The 20036-nt window shown below is 41.1% G+C and overlaps 1 protein-coding gene across 2 annotated transcripts in view; it reads left to right on the top strand.

Annotated features, from left to right (window-relative positions):
- CNTNAP5 (contactin associated protein family member 5) overlaps window positions 1-20036 on the top strand; it is an 804456-nt gene that overhangs the window by 121579 nt on the left and 662841 nt on the right. The gene's annotated exons all lie outside the window — the stretch shown is intronic.

Raw genomic sequence — 20036 nt, 5'->3', positions numbered from 1 at the left:
TTGGCAGCATCAGAGCAGGCCTTTAAATGACACAGTTCTGATGTTCTCAAACACACATAGGCAACACTCTGGAAGGGAGACCTTACTGGGGGAATGCCGGGCCACAGGTTTGTCCTAAATTGCTGGCGACTGAGTGGACGGTGGGGGGGGTGGGTAGTGAGCTTGTCCAGGAGAGGGCACCAGTAAGGGTGGACTGTACAGTGTGAGGTGTGGTGGAGCCAGACAAGATGGGGCTCGCCCCTGGGATTGCAATCCATGCCAACGCGGACTTAACTATCTACACACACTTGGACAAGAGCTTACCCTCAGCTGTGAAGGGTAGGGACTGTAGCCTGTTCTGCAAGGATATTATAAGCCATCATGATAGAAGACAGACAGGGCATGTTGCTTGTTATTAATGTAAAAGGCATGTTCTTCTGAGTCAACGGACCAGGATTTGAATCTCAGTTTAACTAGTCACTTAGGCATTTGCTCAGTGCGCGATGATTTTTTTTTTTTTTTTGCATTAGCTAAGGCTTTCCCCTCCCCTGAAATATGTGTAAAACGATATCCATCTCACACAGTTGTTTTGCGAATTAAATCCACGTGTGTGGAAGCACCTAAGGCAGCGTGGATTCAATTTAGTAGCTGGCTGATTTGGGACTGGTTGCCTTAATTTCTCTTTCCTACAGTTTCTTCTATTAAATGGAAAGACCTGATAATGTTTGCAAAGATCAAATGAGAAAATACATCTACAGGGTTTGCCAGAATGTCTGGAATATAGTTCATGTGAAAAAATGCAAGATAATATAATAATTATCATCAGCACTTTTCTATCACCCCCCACCCCTGCTCCATGTATATGAGACAAATTTTCATGGTAAAGATCTAGTGTAAGGATGGCTTTAGAGGCACAGCCTAATGTATGTCTGTAATCCTCTTTCTGTGCCTCTGCATCACTAAAACCTGAGAAGTGGCATAGCATAGGCTCAAGGACACTAGACAGAACCTGAACCTGTCCCTGTCGCTACCTACCTGCCCATGGAAGAGCCCCTTTCCATCTTAGTACCATTACACCTATTGGTGTCTTTCCTTCATTTATTCACCACACACGCAAGGGTCCATTCCGTTTCAGGGCACTAGACAATGAAAAAGATGCCAATAATAATAATAATAATAATCAAGAATATGTGATCTCTATCCTGGAAATACACACAGTTCAGAGCAGAAGTCCCAAAACTACTGACCCATGGGTGCCTCATGGATGGTCCATGCATAAAAAATGTTTTATTATCATTTCCATAATTTAAAGTCAGGAATGTTTCAATGTCTAAAGCCCCAGACTATTGACTTTTCCTTGTAAAAATATAAATATTTTACAACAATTATATGCAGAAGTATAGTAGCTGGGTCTTTGCACGAGGCATGGGCCCTTCGTTAAGACACAATCCCCAAAACCCCCAGTTACTTTTATATGCAGCTGCCTCGCTCATCCATATTGCCTGATGGGTGTACAGGATTGTGAGTGTGAAACCTTGGTTGACTAGGAAAGAATATGGTCTAGACATGGAGACTCTCCAAATATCCAGGTCATAGAATTCATTCTTCCGGTTGAAACATGAATGTTAACAATCCAAACAAAAGTCTCCAAACAGCCAATTATTTGGGCTGTGATTTGCCTGCTTTGCTTCATCATCTATCGCTCCTATGGCTTAACATCTGTGAGTTTGTAAACAGGACGGGGATTGAATTACACAGACTGTTGTTTTGTTTAAAACTGATGTGCCATAATCCTGATTAAAGCATCATGTGGGAGATTTTATAAAAATAATTATATGTGGTTCTCATTAGAGCGAGTAAGAACCTAAATCGCATTTAATGATCTAAAGCTTGGAACTAGTTACACTGACTTATCATGAGGTTTAAGGACAAGCAGCCCAAGGATGAAGAAATGGGCACTGTTGCCTTGCATACTTGATCGCATCTTGGACAGGCAGACAGCTTAGACCAGTTGATACTGAAGTCTTGTCTGGCTTCATTAGCCATCATTTACCTAGTTATTGCCAGTTTTCCCTTTTCCCTTGCTCTCTTATTGGCTTCCATTTTTACTTATTTTAAATGGTGGTGGCAGCTCTTACTATTGTGCCCAGAACCCAAGCTAATTAACAGAAGCCAGCAAAAGAAAGAAATCTACCATTTCCAGCCCCTGGGGTTTCTTGCCAGTCAGTGTTTGCCACCAGGAGGAATACACACGACAACTGGGATGTGCAAGAATATTTACATCGACAAAGACTACACCAGCGGGAGGAATGAGGGGGTGTACAGAATCCAAGAAATTCCTAAGCTTGAGTTCTAGCCCACTCCCTTTGTCCTTTGACAAAACTTTCTCAATTTCCTCTCCAAACCTTCCCCCAAGGTGGAGTGGGAAGGTCAAGTACTTCCCAGTTCCTATATCCTGTTCCTTTGCTTTTCTCATTTCAGTGTTATTGGCATACTGCAGCGGTCTGTAACCAAGGAAGCAAGACAATGGCCCCTGGGAAGTTCAATTCTAAGCCTTTGGCTCCACGTGGTAGAATTCCAGTGGACATTTTTTATTCACCTTGTCTCTTGTATTTATGAAGATAAAAACTCTTCACTCTTCTCATTTTTTGTCCCATGATCTCCCTTAAATTCTCCAAATTAATACATTCTATTTTGTAAATTGTGTCATGTCTCTCTTTCAAAATAAAAGATTGCTAATTAATACACAGAAACATCCTCTTAATTTCTCCTCCCACCCAAAGATTTACTTTTTTTAAGTTTGTTTGTTTGTTTATTTATTTAGAGAACCAGCAGGAGGGGGGGTGCAGAGAGAGAGAAACAGAGAGAATCCCAAACAGGCTCTGAGCTGTCAGTGCAGAGCCCAATGATGTGGGATTCAAACTCAGGAACCGGGAGATCATGGCCTGAGCTGAAGTCAAGAATCGGATGCTTAACCAACTGAGCCACCCAGGCGCCCCCCCAAAGATTTAATTTGAAGTGCAGTTCTACAGTTTATGAAAACCATACACCATTTAGAAAATCCTGCTTCTCCTCCTCAAAAATAGTTTGACAGGTGCTTCCCCCTTAATATATTGCCATATGTGACTGTGGAGTCACAATCAGGGAAATTGAAAAAGTTTCTCTTCCACTCCAGAGCCCATTTTTACTTGGAAGTTTCACTCTACTTATCACTTAGAGTTGTCAAGTTAAAAACAAAACAGTTATTTTAAAGGCTCTCACTTTTCTCAACGCTGTATAAAAATTCCTGAAAATTTTTTTTCTCAGTTTTTTTTTTTTTAAACAGGGTAAACACAAGGTAGGAAGTTTTATGTGGTGAAATGGGCTTCATGACCAGGCAGTCTTAGTAGGATTTTGAAAGCAATCACAGAATGGTGGAGAACAGATTGTGTCTTTACATCTCCTTTTAGGCTGGCTGCAGAGAGCCTGTCTAGCTTGGAGTTGTCAAGGGCAGCTGAGAAGCTTCCACGCAGTGTCAGAGCCACTCTGCAGTGCAGGAGGACCAGCACCGGAGGATTGCCAGAGTCCAGGGAGGTCATATACACAGAGGACTCCTTGCCCCTTCTGTGTGCTGATTGCTGACATCAGAGATTTGTTGAAGGAAGAGAAGGAAAATCCCAAGTGGTGCAAGGCCAAAGCAGGCAGTCAAGACACAGCTATGGCAAAAAGAAGGAAAGGAGGGAGGAAGGAAAGAGGGAGGATATGTGTGGAGGAAAAGAGGAAAGAGGACCAGTGAGGAGGAGAAGATTAGAAGCATATTTTAATTCTCAGCCTTTTCTGGCTGTGTGACCTGGGGTGAGGCAGTTCCTTGATGTAAAAGAGGAAGAGGTGCCCTAAATTTATAAAAAGATCATTGGTTTCCTTCATCTCTCCCTGAGAAGTGTTCTCATTGTAAATTATTAATCATATCAAGGAGCAGAAAGCTGGTTTTTTTTTTTTTTTTGGTTATTAAATTGTTATTGACTATATTCCGTGTGCTGTACTTTTCATTCCCATGACTTATTTATTTTATGCCTGGAGGTTTGTACCTCTTAATCCCTTTCACCCATTTTGCTCACGTCCCCCACCCACCCACTTCCTTCTGGCAGCCATCAAGTCGTTCTCTGTATTCATGAGTCTGTTTCTGTTTGTTTGTTTTGTTGACCAGGGCTCCATGTTTACAGTGCACAAGATAGTATCCATGAGACTCTAATCGTTTCCTGACAGTTCATACAGAAACTAGGCAAAGAGTGTACACAGTCCCTGGGCTCTTGGAGAGCACGAGGACTGCTAAAACGTAGCTCTAAGTTTTCAAGATTTTCTCAATATAGGCTCTGTTTGTTTGGTAGTGGTCGTGACAAACATAAGCCTGTGATAAACAAACGTAGCTCAGTTTCTTGGGCAGAAAGTCCTTTTCCTACTAAACTTTCAGGTTAGGGTCGAGACAGCCCGGAGTAAATCTGTCTGGATGTAGTAGAATGAAAGAATAAATTAGGAAACGTCTTGATTTTTCTCAGATGTCTGCAAGAATATCCTGTGTGGAACTAGCATTGACCTGAACAGAGAGAAGAGCAGGCAAAGAAGCAGCCACTGGAGTTGTTTAGTATCACCTGTGTTGTGGAAACATTATCATGGATCACCAGCTGTGTCAAGTTCTCTATATAAAAAGATGGAGTATAAATAAATAAAAATAGCAATTGTTGTTATCATTACCATTTAGTGATGTGTATTTCTCACCCAAAACCCAGTTGAGCATTTGTATATTAGGAAAGACTGTGAATTGGGGATACAACCCAGTGCTTTGGTGTTGAGGCAAACTTTAAAAGATCAGTCCGTTAGACCTTCTCTACCACACAAATAGCGTACGTAACATGGCTGCCCTCCTCAGCAGAGTCCAAGGAAACCTCGTCTTCCCCAAATGTCCACCTTGGAATCAATAGGCCAGCTATTCCTATACCCAGCACTGCCTCCTTCTTTTCTTCTTGGTTTTCTTTGCTGTTTTATTTACATTTGTGTCTTCTTGAGGGCAGAGGCTGGATGTTATTGATTGCGCCCTTCACAGTCCTTACTCCGCGCGTGATATGGGAAGATAGCATGTGCAATGCTGAGGAGGAACTGAGGGCCTCTTTTCTTTCAGTTATCGGTTTTGGTGGTTGGGGGTCCTATGGCGCTGAGCTTTGGACTGGCACAGGGAAGGTAGAGATGCAGGTCACAGCCAAGTGTGAAGCAAGCATCCACTCACACAAAGGATGCATGAATGTAACCAAAAAAATGAGTCCAATGCATCCATTAGGGAAAATTAATTGTGAGGATGATGGAAAAGCGCCATCAAGACAAAGCTTCTCTTTGAAAGAAAACTTTACTGAGGGTGAAGTTTCTCTAAAGACCCTTGGGTCATTAACAGAAACTGTGGAGACTTGACATTTGTTGTGAACTTTCAAAGAACACTGGAAAATATAGTTATTAATTTTCAGATAAATATTAACTAGTAATGCCGTGGTGCACTTCCAGCAAAACTCACTGGAAACTTCGTTTCTAAGATCCAAGAACCCCGGCCCATTAGTGCCTCAACAATTTAAATATGGTGCCCAAATATTTCCATTTCCTTTTTATTTTTAAAGTGCAGACCAAGATGATGGTGTATTTAGAGCCCTTACTCAGACTTAGGCTCAGTATAATTCTGCAACAGATGTGAAGGGGAGGGAGTTGGGTGAAGTCTGTAGCCCCTGGTTCCAGGAGTCAGGGCCACTTGAGCTGAGGTCCAACGCTTGCCATATCACATAGATCTGGTTTGCTCTTTTCTTTATTGCAAAGATGGCAGGTAAAACCCCAGGCAGGAGTGGCACCAATGAAAGAATCTATCTATAGCCAAGGCCAAAATAACACAACCGGACATTTAAGGGAGCCCGGTTGTATCTTCACATTTTGGAAGGAAAAGAGGCAAGGTGGGAAACCAGGGCAGGCACAGGCACACTGCAAGTGACACAAGGCCTGAGGACAGAATAGAGAGAATAAAGAGAGGTAGGTGGCATATGGAGATAGTTGTGAAGAAATCTACTTGAGGACTTTACATATCTTAAATTTTTCATTTTTTTTTTCCAGAAAGGGTCGACTTCTGTTTCAGTCACTGACTTAACCTTTACTTTTCTCTCTGAGAATTACCTTGGGAGAAGCCCAGTAAGGGTTTGACTTGTCCATTTGGCATGATTTAGTACCTGAGTTAGCTTTTCAGAAATCTTGCCAATATTAGCATTGTGTGCAGACGCTTCTCAAATGAGTGGCGCCCTGGGATACCAATGGAGATGGGACTATTAAATCACACAGCAGTGTCCTCTGTCACTCTGAAAGGCAGACAGTGGGGCAGCGGCTTTCCGATGCTGTCCTCTGGGTAAACTATGGGGTCTTGTTGTAGAGCATTTGGGGTGCACGGTGGTGAGGTGCCATGTGGCGAGCACGTAGCAGACATAGGGCAGGGTCACAGTCTGGGTGGCTCCCACTGGCCACTGTAAGCTGTGCCAGTGTCTCCCGCTGCATGTGGATACCTGTGGGCTGAAGTGGACAAAGGGTTGGTAAGAAGACTGCAGGAGTGGGAACAAGGGAGGAAGTGCCCCTTGAGATAGGAGGGTACAGACGGGCATAGTGGAAAGGCAGTGCTCACAGACCTCACGGCCTGCCCCTTCCAGCTGAGTGACCTTGAGTCAGTTACCCTGACCTCCCTGAACTTTAGTCCCTCACTCTTAAATATGAAACTTGGCAGACCCATGTGCTGCCCATTCTGACCCATTAGCCATGTTCTGACCCATTAGCCATTTGATGAGCCCCTTCTTTACATCTAGGTGGACTTTTCCATTTCTAAGCTGCTGAATACTGTAGTGTCAACCCCATATGGCTGTCACTCCGATGGAAAGAAAGCTATTGCTTTTTCAAAACAGGATAGAATTACAGCAGGGATATAAAATGTTGGCTTCCATCGAGTAATTTCAGATGTCGTGTTGGCTCCACTGCCTTCCACAAATGCTCTCTTTCCCTGCCCACTGGCCTAATGCTCCCTCTTCTCCTTGAGCAAGGTTAGATAGAGGCATTGCATTTAATTCATGCAATTTATTGAACACACCAATTATGCCATTCCAATTTGCCAGGTGCAAAATATCCTTGCATAGTTTTGATCACAATGGGTGCTGCCATACAAGATCTCCATCACCCCCCAGCACGCAGCTAATTTGAGCTGTCCTTTAGATGTGAAAAAGGTGAAGGACTTATGACAACTTGGCTGGGCACCCACAGTCACCGAAAGGCAGAGAAATGGCAGTGTAGGCTGTCTGGCCTTAAATAGGCCCCACCAGAAATCTTGGGATCATCGCGCTACTAGAGCTGTCCTTGGAGGCCACGCGATACATACAGTTTCTGGTTTTATCTCAGACTCTTGACCTTCTCCTATTTCTGGTTTTGGTATTTATTGTTTCCCTGGAGTCGAGGCCTGTCTCCTAGAGCTAAGAATGAGGTGTGCTCACCGTGGTGGGCATTCAGGAGAGTAAAGGTCAAGCCGTTCCTATACATGTGGTAAATGCTGAAACGGGCCTCTCTGAGGAAAAGGTCCAGAAAGGTTTTCTGTCAGCCAGACTTGGTGGAGGTTCATGTTCTTATCAGCAAAGAGCAGCACAATGACTTCACCTACCTGCGTGCAAGACAGTCTCTGTTGGCCAATTTATCAGTTCATTTGTTGTTGTGTGCTCAGAGCCTGGCCACAGCATTGACCATTGACGGCAAAATGCTTAATAACTGAGTAACTGATGATTAACAATCGTATTTACGTTTCACTATTAGGATTTGGTTAAACATAGTTCACTTTTTTTTTTTCTAAGCACTTGAAGTTTCTATATCCCAAGTGCTTATATTAAAAACAAATTATCTAGAAGAGGGCTACCTTTCCCTCTCAAAACAGCAGGGAAAATGGTAGGAATTCTTGAGTAAGGGGAAATATATACACAGTGAGATGGACATTATTATTGCTATTATTTTTGTTATTAATTTGGAGTAAATTGTTAAATAGCTACTAAAATGTTTTTATATTTTTCAGATTATAAAAGTAATATATGCTCAATTTAGAAAGTTTATAAATTACAAAAAAAAAATAGAAAACACACCACACCTATAATTGAACTGCTGAGCACTAATGCCTTAACATTTTGATTCCATGGCATTTATTTTCTCATTTTAAAAGTTCTCTCCCTCTCTCTCTCTCTCTCTGTGAGCCTTAGAATATGCGCTTGTATATGTATCACACAAATGGGAACTACATACATATATATATATATATGTGTGTATACACATGTGTGTTGATTAGAAGCCTACATATTTAAAATTTAGTAGACTGATTTTTTTATACTTTATCTTATATTATGACCTCCTCCTCTGACATTAAATTGTCTTCCGAATTACGCTTTTAAGAAGTTTTTAACTCATAAAATCGAAAACTCACACACTTGAGTCCTTGAGGCTGAAAATTCTGTGTCCATAGGAGAGTTAGCTGTGTCTTTCCCATTCCGTTCCCAGAATCCCTCTCTTATCCAGGCTCTTCAATGGTCCCCCCATCCTTGGTCTAAAAAATGATTGAATTTGCCAGCATGTGCTCTGCTGGACTTCAGCTCCCTAAAACACAACAGTCATTCAATGAGAGATAATACCCCTGGCTTCACACCTCATTATTGGGAGACATGAATTACTTTGTGTGGCTGAATCAAGGGAAGGAAATGCCACTTTCTGAGCCTAATGATGAAATAACTCAAAGTAGAAATCTTAGAGCTCTGAAGAAGCCTTCCTCTCAGCGTTTCTGTGGCCTCAAAACCGGGCAACACTCCTCTCTAGGAGACAGACGACTGTCTAATTTCTTCAAGGAAGGCTGCTGGGTTCTCTATCAGAGTGTGATAAGAAAATAGAGGCTCTCAAGTCAGGTGGTTCTGGATTCACATCCTGCCTCTTACACTTGAAACATGCCTCTCTATACATGTCAATTCATCCTTTTTATGTGTCATTTTCCTCTTATGAAAAAAAAAAGTGACAAAACCTGTATTCATTTTGGTGCTTGTGGGAAATAGATACATAAGGATATAAATAGGGCCTGGCATGTGGGCGTTATGTAATCAATGTTCATTCTGTGTGCACGCACACAAACACATTTCCCTTAGAACCTCATAGCAAGGAGATGTTTGGGGTAAGTACTGTAACGTCTCTGCAATGTTGGATTAAAAATCCTTCCTGCTTTCTACATCAAATTTTTTGTAATGACTTACTTTTTCCTTACTGTTCCCATTCTTCAGCATCCATTCTTGCCACATCTGGCTTATTGCATACAATTGAATCACTGCCTTAAATATTGTTTCCCTTTCAATTGAATCCATTATCTGTACAGAAATTAACACCCTCAACCAACCCAAGTCTTTGTTAGGCTATAAATCAATTTTTTTAAATTATTTCTTAGAGTCTAATTTCTTTCTTTTAAACATGACTCTTGGTTTCCACTGGACCTTCCCCGGATTCTTTTTTCTTTTTCTTTCTTTCTTTCTTTCTTTCTTTCTTTCTTTCTTTCTTTCTTTCTTTCTTTCTTTCTTTCTTTCTTAATGTCTACTTTTGAGAGAGAGAGACAGAGTGTGAGCGGGGCAGGGCCAGAGAGAGAGCGGGAGCCACAACTCAAGAAGTGGGTCCCAGGCTCCATGCTGTCAGCACAGAGCCAAACACAGGGCTCGAACTCACAAACCGTGAGGTCATGACCTGAGCTGAAGTCGGATGCTCAACTGACTGATCCCCCCAGGCGCCCATCTTCTTGATATTATCATGCAGTTGCTGACACTAGAATCTGGACTAGCACTCTAAGTAGAATCTTACCACAAAATGTAGGGCTTACCTGGTGTTTCCCCCCATACTGAAATATCCTGTAGTTATTCTTGACATCTTGTTTACTGTTACAGTTTTAGTGTTCCTTGAATAGTACCATATGGCTTGTGTTCCACTAAGACTACCAAGTCCACTCTGGTCTCAGTCCCTCAGAGGCAGTATTTATTCTCCACCTTAGGTTTGGAATGCTTTTGTTGTTGTGATTGTGGTGGTGATGATAGTTGCTTTTGTTTGTCTTAACCCCTGATGTTAAGGCAAACTTTTAAGATACCTACATGTTACTTGTTTAGACGCTTGGTAGTTTGCTCATTATCATAGGATTGATATAATTTAGAAATAGATCTCAGAAGCGGTAGTTTGAATAAGAAAAAAAAAACAAGTATATATAGAAAAGCTCTCAGATTTTAGAGCTCTTCCAAGAAAGACTATGTCAAATTTAGTTCCTCACCCATCCCAGCCCCCTCTTACCCTTGCTCACACCTCTGGCCAGGCTCACTCTAAACTTTAGTCAGATATTAGGAAGGTCTACACCACAAGATCAATTTTACTTAAGGGAATGTGCGCCTTCTTTTATTTCTCTTCCTTTTTTAAGATCGCAAAACAAAGATGTTAAAATCTTTCTTAGAGTGATTCCGTTACTGTCAGAGACTGCATTCTATAAACCCAGGAGTGATCAACATCCCAGATGAAGATACTTCCTGTAATTATATGAAATGTCAGTCTGCAAGTCACATGGAGGTGAAGGGGGAGTTTTATTTCAATCCACTCAATGACAGATGTCCTTCCAACTTCTAACTATTAAAATCCAAACCCTGTGGCTCTAGCAGAATTAATAGGATTTCGATGCATTCCTGATAGGTTTGACTTTTAGATTTCAACGGTTGGCCCCATGCCTGTGCTTGGCGCGGTTCATCTGCTCATTTCTGCTCCCCTAGGACAAGGCTATTTCAGAGTACACATTTCGTATTTCCATCAACCAGTGAGGGCGTCTCTGAAAAATAAACCTGTGTGCTTTTTTTTGTTTGTTTGTTTTTTGTTCTACCAATGTGATTTGGATGATTCCACAGTAAATAAAAGAGATGAAAAGACATGATTTCAGAAACATTAAGACTATAAATAAGGGGGGGAATCGTTTGGCTTCTGGTGTCTTTTCCAACAATTAATTTCATGAAAGAGTATTCTCATCGTTTACAAACAATGCATGAAAATGCACAATGGTCTTTGACAGGACTTCACAGAGCCTGCAGAGCTGAGATGATTTCCATCACAGAAAATCAATTTCCTGTAAATGGTGAAGAAGCAAAGATTTTAGGCCAACATCAGATAGGATTCTCGAGAGTCTATTTTCTGCTTGTTTTCTGGAAGCGCTCAATGGAAATTTGAAATAGATATATTGTACCTTCATTTACTTTCTCTTTTTTTTCTTTCCATCCTGTGCAATGATACCAAAGTTCATATTTTAGGTATATTTTTAGGCCTAGTTTTCTTCCACAAAGAATGCAGTACAATTACATACATGTTGGGTGTTCCCTGTTTGCAATCTAAACATAGGTGCCAGTGAGAGATGGAGAAGAGATAACGGTACAGGAATAAGTCCCTGATACCACCTTCCCCCCACTCCCCATCCTCTGGTTGTCAGGAACCCAGGGCCTAAATCTATACAAATTGAAAATAAAATGGGAGCTTTAGAAATACTTAGATATCGGGGCCCAGGTTAGGGGCGCCTGGGTGGCTCAGTCGGTTGGGCGTCCGACTTCAGCTTAGGTCATGATCTCACTGTTGGTGGGTTCGAGCCCTGCGTCAGGCTCTGTGCTGTCAGCTCAGAGGCTGGAGCCTGCTTCGGATTCTGTGTCTCCCTCTCTCTCTGCCCCTCCCCCACTGGCACTCTGTCTCTCTCTCTCTCTCTTGAAGATAAATAAATGTTAAAAGAAATGGAAATATTTAGATAAGGTTAAAATTGCCTATAAATTCCAGAAGAGTTTTATTAGCACTCATTGTAACCAATTCCAACAACTGATAGAAATCATTTAAGAAATTACCATACTGTTTGGTCACATGTTACATGAAAACTAATACTTGGTTAATGTTTCCATTTTCTGGGCTCTGGATCTCAGGAAATGAAAATCGCCCCCCTGTTAATTCAAGAGCTGCTGTGTAAGTAACAGGAAATGCCCTCCTCTGCCAGCTCATTTCCTCTTATTGTTCATTTTCAATGGGCCCCTAAGCTACATTTTTGTGCCACCCTCTCCCCTCACTTGCATTGAGCCTGGTAAAAGCCAGCAGCTTCCACTGAAAACGAGCTGGGTCAGAGACACCCAAGAGGACTATGAACTCCCCTTCTGTAAGAGAGAACATGAAGGGCAGTTATAGAGAAGCTAGACATTTTCATCTAGCAAAGTCTAGTCATTTAGACAGATACGTTAAAGGAAAACAAAAATACATCTTTTCAAAACATTTCAATATAATTATACATATATATATTTAATTTTTTTAATGTTTATTTTTGAGAAAGAGAGAGAGTGTGTGAATGGGAGAGGGACAGTGAGACAGGGAGACACAGAATCTGAAGCAGGCTCCAGGCCCTGAGCTGTGAGCACAGAGCCCGATGTGGGGCTCGAACTCACGAACCATGAGATCATGACCTGAGCCGAAGTCAGTTGCTTTACCGACTGAGCCACCCAGGCACCCCAATATAATTTTATATTTGATGTCATTGAAATATTAATTTTATATTTCTTTTATTTATATTTTAAGTATAATTCTATATCTTTTTATAAAGCCCTTGATGTTTCTTTGGATATCCATAGCTTGGTTTGGCAGCTCAGTGACAAATTATTGAATGAATAAAGGTAAAGTATATAAGAATTTCTGTCATCCAGAGAGTGATTTTATTATATTTTGGAGTCAAAATTCCTTCCCTTGTACAGAATCAAGCTGTGGCAATATAGGATACAATTCAGCATGCTGAGCATGATCAAGATGTTCTAGGAATACATGTTGCCTACAGGCAAATAAACCTACATCCACCTGTTACTTTTCCTCCATTCTTCAGTCATTTGTTTCGAGCCGGCTACCATCTATATGTCTCAATACGTTTTCATTCTATAAGCATTAGACCTCTGATCTCAGGCGCCTGGGTGGCCTACTTGGTTAAGCGTCAGATTTTGGCTCAGGTCATGATCTCACAGTTCGTGAGTTCGAGCCCCGCATTGGTCTCTGTGCTGACAGCTTAGAGTCTGGAGCCTGTTTCAGATTCTGTGTCTCCCTCTCTCTCTCTGCCCCTCCCCTGCTTGTGCTCTCTCTCTCTCTGTCTCTCAAGAACAAACTTTTTAAAATATATTAAAAAAAATGAACTCTTTTATCTAGCAAACAGATCAGGTGGAGAAAAGGAGCTGGATGGATTATGTGAAGATCATCCTGAAAGAAACAAGATGAGGCCGGGTTGTGGCCCTGGCTGTGTTTGCAACTACATGTACTTGGGCAAGTTACCTCATTTTATGTGTCCTATTCCTTTTTTGTGTAAGGAAAGGCATATATCTCCCGCCTGCATCACGTTTGTGTCAGAAGCAGCTAAGATTGTCAATGCATTCTGAGATACAGAAAGCACTATATATTTATAAGATGGTATTATTTATACAATGGTGTTAATAATATTATTGGGTAGTAGACCTATATTAACAAACAGATTAGGGTTTTCTCTTCCACGCTTTCAATCTTGATCTCATCAGTAGCTGCTCTGGCTCTAAGATATTTTGAGATTCGAGGTTGGCTATGGGATAGGCACATTGTGATTCTAAAAAGAAAGTCATTCAAAGAGCTAAGTACAGTTTTGACTTGACTTTAATGATCTATAATTTAGGGAAAGTGGATTCAAGATTATACCTTTCTAAGTGTGATTCCTTCCCAAGAGAATCAGGTTTGGGAACACACTTTTGGTCATTACATTTCCTCTCATTCTCCTATTGTGATAGAAAAGTAGGTACGTGTTTGCTCCTTATCTGCCAACGCAGTATTTATTTATAGGAGCACTGTTTATCCTACTGGAAATCACTCTCATATTCTCCTCAAAGGAAATACAGAGAGGTAATCATCCCAAACACAGTTATGTATTCTTCGTTAAATGTAATGATTCGTGACATCATAGACAGTATCTTGTTTTGTTCTGAAAGTATTTCTAACAGGGAGATTAATTGTCCCAATTTTACAGATGAAGAAACTTGAGACTCAAGAAGATAAAGTAACTTGCTGAAACTCACACAACTGTCAGGAACCTCAAACTGGACCCCAGGTTTCTTTGACTGCCGATTGCATACATCTTTGCTTCTGTTTTCTCTGGAAGCTGAAAGCTTGTACCAGTCAAAGCAAGCATGTTGACATTGACACAACAAAGTTCTGGAAACTACTTCATCACTGACAAATCCAGGAAATAATAGTTTAGTCTCATCCCTCTGGTTCTTTAACCATGTGTTTTTACTTATGTATTTGCCAGTTACTTAAAAGTGTGTCTACCAAAATTCTCTAATGTGTTTACACTTACCAAGAATCTGCCATTACCTTCGCATTCTTGCCTTTAAGTCATTCTTCTTCTCTAGGGTATTACCTTTTCTCTGACCCCATCTTCTGCTTGTGTCTTGAGTACCAACAAACAGCTTTGGCTGTGCTGTCTTCTCTCTTCCAGTCAGAGGCTTTCCGCCATTTTATTCCCTAGCGGCAAAATTATGTCACCTTTGCACTTCCAAGTTTTCTATCTTTAAATTGTGCCTTTTTTTTCACCATGAAAACTCTGCATATTGGATGTAGAAATTCTGTTATTCATTCTCCTAAGTAGCAAAGAGGTATCCAATCAATCCCTCAGCATGGAAAACATCCCACGTTTTGCTTACTCATTTCTGTGACTTGAACTAGCCCTTCAATATTTGGCTTAGACTTCACTTCTGCCTGATACCTCACCAATGTCATAAGTATGATTTAGACTTTTGTTCTTTACAGCCATTTAGTTTCTGTATTCCTAGCACTGGACATAGTGATTGGCATTTTGTAAACATCTATTAATAAAAGAATAAGTGAACATTTTAATGAATGAATGAATGAGATATATGTCTATAAATGAGAGCTTGCTTTAAAATTCTCTATTTCTCCGATCCAATTTATAATGTCACCTCCTAAAAAAACACATTGTCTGCTAATTATTTTATGGTAACCTTGAAACCCTTGAAAGATTTTCCTTCTTAACTATTTTCAATAAATGGTAAAAATGTCTATTTTCCTTTGAAATATGTTCAAGTCTTATGAAAAGTTGAAAATGAAATGTACATTCAATGTGTTGTAATCCAGTGGAATCAATTGATATTGAATTTATGTCACTGTGCTTCTGCTGGGTTGAATAGCTTCCTTTCAGAAACCATCATCCATTGCATTAATCAATCTAATCAAATAGTAAATCACACTCAATCCTTTCTCACTTGGCAAAGGTATAAAACCCAGTTAATGTATTTCGTTGCAACCCCCACATGGTCTATTTCTAATGTTTTTATGAAAGGTTGTAATGAGTTTGGCTTAATTTATTCATGCATTCATTCAATACCCAGTTTGTGCGCGTGCGTGCGTGCGTGTGTGTGTGTGTGTGTCTGTGTGTGTGTGTGTAATGCACAAGGAACCTCTCAAGGGCAGGATAAAACATATGCCCCCTCGGATGTGTGCCATCGATGTGGGGAGGTGGATGATAAGGGGATAATTAGAACAATGTGGAGTATTCCAGAGGAAACTACATATTTGCTAACGGTGAGAAGATGCTAGTAGGGTATGGAGAAGGAGGAGGTTGAGAAAGCATTTGAGGGAGAGAGAGCAGCCCATGAAAAACAAATAGGTAAGAATGACAGAGATGTATTTGGGACTGAAAATATATTGGCTGGATGAAAGGAACATGGGAATTGCATATCTGAGAGAAGAGAAGACAATGAGACTGGAAATGTATGCAGCAACTACTTCAAAGAGGCCATGTGCCCTCCCCAGCATTTTGGTGGCAGAAGGGGGAAGGCTAAGTTAAATAGGGGGGCAGTGTGATCACAATAGCACTGGGAAGCCGCACTCTCGTGGAGAGTCATCAGATAAAATATGGTTAAATTCCCGATAATGAATAATTCTTTAGTAGAAGCATATTCTAAGTATTGTGTGGGAGTATACTAACAAGGTCTTCATTGCTGATCTGAAATTCAACTTTAGTGTTTTTTTTTATTTTTGAAAAACAGAGAGCATGAAAGCTGGGGAGGGGCAGAGAGAGAGGAGACAGAAGATCTGAAGCAGGCTCTGCTCTGTCAGTGCAGAGCCCAATGCAGGGCTCGAACGCACAAATAATGAGATCAAGTTCATAACCTGAGCTGAAGTCGGATGCTTAACTGACAGAGCCACCCAGGCACCCCTGAAATTCAACTTTAACTGGGTACCCTGTATTTTCATGTGTTCAATCTGACAACCTTACTCTGGTGGCAGCGTGGAGAACGAGTTAGTGAAGAAAAAGCAAGGCAGAAAGGACAATTTGGAGGATAGGTTATTCAAAATTTCAATTTACCCTTTGAGCCACAGTGGCGGTGGGAATGCACTGTGCTAGATTTCAGAATATGAGCCACCACCTTATGAGGGTTTCTGAGGCTCAGAGAGGCAACAGTTTGAAGAGAAGGTGGCCTTTATATCTTTAGACTTGATTCAGAAGCCTGTGGATTTTTGGAATGGATAACTTTATTGGGCAGGGTTCATACATGATAAACTGGGGAGAGGGCAGCATGTATGCATGTCTGCGCTGAAGACGGAAGTGGCATAGATACTGTGATAATTAAACCCAGGGATACAAAGACCCAGTGTCTCCAGGAGGCACTCTCAAACATGCACCACATTGGTGTTCGAATGATGCTTTGAACTTTTCAATCCCCTATCATACTCAGTATCTCACATCTACACCCCGTGGCCTCACAGACCGAGTCAGTTATTATTAACGCAAAGCCACAGATGAAGGAAATGCACACATGTAGAAGGACTCAATTTTAGCTCCCTTTGCTGTTCCAATTCCAGTTGAAATGCCACCTTTCCCACAAAAATTTTTATGGTTCACAGTTTACTCTCCCTGCCACGTACAATGCCAGCATTATTTTTTAAATATTTTATTTTTTTAGAGTTTATTTATTTATTTTGAGAGAGAGAGAGAGGTCAGGGCAGGGGCAAAGAGGGAGGGAATCCAAAGCAGACTCCACACTCTCAGCACAGAGCCTGATACGGGGCTCTGACTTATGAACCATGAGATTATGACCTGAGCCAAAATCTAGAATTTGATGCTTAACCAAATGAGCCACCCAGGCACCCCGAGATCTTATTTTTTAAATTAACCTCTACACCCAATGTAGGGCTCGACCTTACAACTCCAAGATCAAGAGTCACATGCTCTATCGACTAAGCCAGGAAGGTGCTGCCAACATCAACATTATTAAGTCCACCACAAGGCTGTTCTCTGAGATCTTATTTTTGATTTGATCTTAATCAGATTAATTTGATTTCATCTTAAGCATTCATATTGCCAGCCACTAGACTGCATGCTGCCAAAATGCAAAGGCAAATTCTTGCATTTTTGTGGAAACTTCTCAGTGAGCGTTGGGCATCTAAAAGACTCTTAGTAAATGTTGCATTATCAGACTAGCATTGGCACAGCCAGAAATAAAAGTTTCTGGATTTGCAGGCTGCTTCTTTTCTGGCTCATGCTCGTACCTCTTTTGTGTTCCCTCATTTATAGAACCAGGCAGAGCTACATTTGTGAGCAGAGCAAACACAGAAACTGTGGGTCACAGTGCTATTCAGAAGACACTTTGGTGTCACCTGGGTGGCTCAGTCGGTTAAGCATCTGACTTTTGATTTCAACTCAGGTCATATGCTCTCACGGTTCAAGAGATTGAGCCCCGTATGGAGCTCTTCACTGACAGTGTGGAGCCTGCTTGGGATTCTCTCTCTCCCTCTCTCTTTGCCCTTCTCCTGCTCACTCACATGTGCTCTAAACAAACAAACAAACAAACAAACAAATAAAAGATAATTTATTCATCCAATAGACTTAATGCAGGACTGGGTCTGAAATGCACTAAAGGAATAGTGTTTATAAACTGCATGGGGGCGGGGAGGTACAGTTTAGTGGAGTGACAGAAGTCTATACCTGGCACACACCTAGCCTCCTCTACCCTCCAAAGGTGGCTTGCTCCAATTCTGGGCTCCCTTCCACCCACACTAGAGGTGTGACTTCATTCCTCCTCCGACACTGCTCAGGTTCTAGAAGTGCTGAGCTGAGAAACAGAGTGTGAGCAGGGTCTCCTCGGCACCCCAAAGGGGTCCATCCACTGACTAGTTGATTCACCCCTAACTAAAGGGCGGTCACTTTACATCTATGAATATATTCAAGCATTCATTTTATTTGTTGGCATAAGGGCATATGTGTATACACCTGTAAATAAAAAATGTACAAAATACATGTACTATATATTTTAAAAAAGAGTCATTGGGGCGCCTGGGTGGCGCAGTCGGTTAAGCGTCCGACTTCAGCCAGGTCACGATCTCGCGGTCCGTGAGTTCGAGCCCCGCGTCGGGCTCTGGGCTGATGGCTCAGAGCCTGGAGCCTATTTCCGATTCTGTGTCTCCCTCTCTCTCTGCCCCTCCCCCGTTCATGCTCTGTCTCGCTCTGTCCCAAAAATAAAAATAAAAACGTTAAAAAAAAAAAAATTTAAAAAAGAGTCATTTTCATCTGAAAGTGTCAATCAGAATTCCCTCGAAGACTTGTTAAAACAAACTTTCTGGATTGGCAGGGTTTCTGATTCAGATAGTCCGGGTGGGGTCTGAGAATTTGCAGTTTTAACAAGTTCCCAAGTGATGCTGATTATATTAATCCAGGACCACATTTTGAGATCCGTGGGTATAAAATATATAGTCTTATATTTTTTGTGCTTGTGTCTTATACATGTTGGTTTACAGATAAATGCATCTCTTCTGTAATTGTGTATTATGGTTAAAGAGAAATGAGTAGACATATGCTTATCTATGTATTTAAATTCACACACATATAAATATATACAAATAGTATGCATATTCATAAAGTTGTTTATATGTGAATATAAATGTATATAAATGCATATGCAAATTTATAAGCCCAAATACATAATTTTACGTCTTTGTATACGGGCACACACACAAATTTGTATATAGAAATATGGTTATAAGTACGTTTGTAGGTGATGTTTACACTGTGTATGTGCATATGTATATTATCAATGTGTCTTTCCCTTTTACAACAAAACCCTTAGTCAGTCAAACATAAAACTTGGCATTTTATGTTCAACTCATGAGAAGCCCTGGTTAAGTGTTGCAACCTGAGACTGAGCTACCTTGATGCTCTTCATGTTAAACTTTCTGGGATGATCTTTTCAATGTCTCTGGAGTCTCTTGCACATTTTCCATATTTCACATACGAGAGTGGTGAATTAAACCAGCCGCATGTGCTTTCAGAACCACTATGGTCACCCTGTGAAGTCAAATCATTTCACTTTTTTTTTTTGCCTTCCTCTCAAGAGATCGTGCAATCTTTCCAGCATTTAAGTGGCAGACTTAATGAAAAAGAAGTACAAACTCAATGTGCTGTGTGCTCCTGGGTCATGTCTCCTCCTCCTGCTCACGGTGTCTGGTTTTGTCACAGGCAACTATAGTCTCTAGAGGAGGAGGCAGTGAGAACCACAAGTGGGGAGACTGATGCTTAGGAGGGCAGAGGTAGAAGCGAAAGAAATGAAAGCACCAGGTTTACTGGATTTCATGGGACCCTCAGTATAATAGTAGCTTCTCTCCCCTCTACCACTACCCTCCCTGCTCTAAAGTCCTTCCAGCACTATGGAAGAGAGGAACAGATGATCTGGAAGAAGAAAAAAAAATGTAGAGGGAGGAGATTTCTCTGTGCTTCACGAAAGTGATCATGTTCTGCTTATATCTAATGACACCATATTGAAATAAATATTGTCCTTAATATAGAACGCTGTGAGCTGAGGTTCAGAGTCTTTAAGTAGCATGCTCAAGGGCTCTCAACTAGAAACAGAAGAGCCAGAATTTGAACGAAGATCTGTCTGATTTCAAAGCAT

This window comes from Prionailurus bengalensis, chromosome C1, assembly GCF_016509475.1.
Source record: "Prionailurus bengalensis isolate Pbe53 chromosome C1, Fcat_Pben_1.1_paternal_pri, whole genome shotgun sequence".
Lineage (NCBI taxonomy): Eukaryota > Metazoa > Chordata > Mammalia > Carnivora > Felidae > Prionailurus > Prionailurus bengalensis.
Note: the sequence above shows the minus strand (reverse complement) of the source record. Positions and strands in the feature narration are given on the sequence as shown.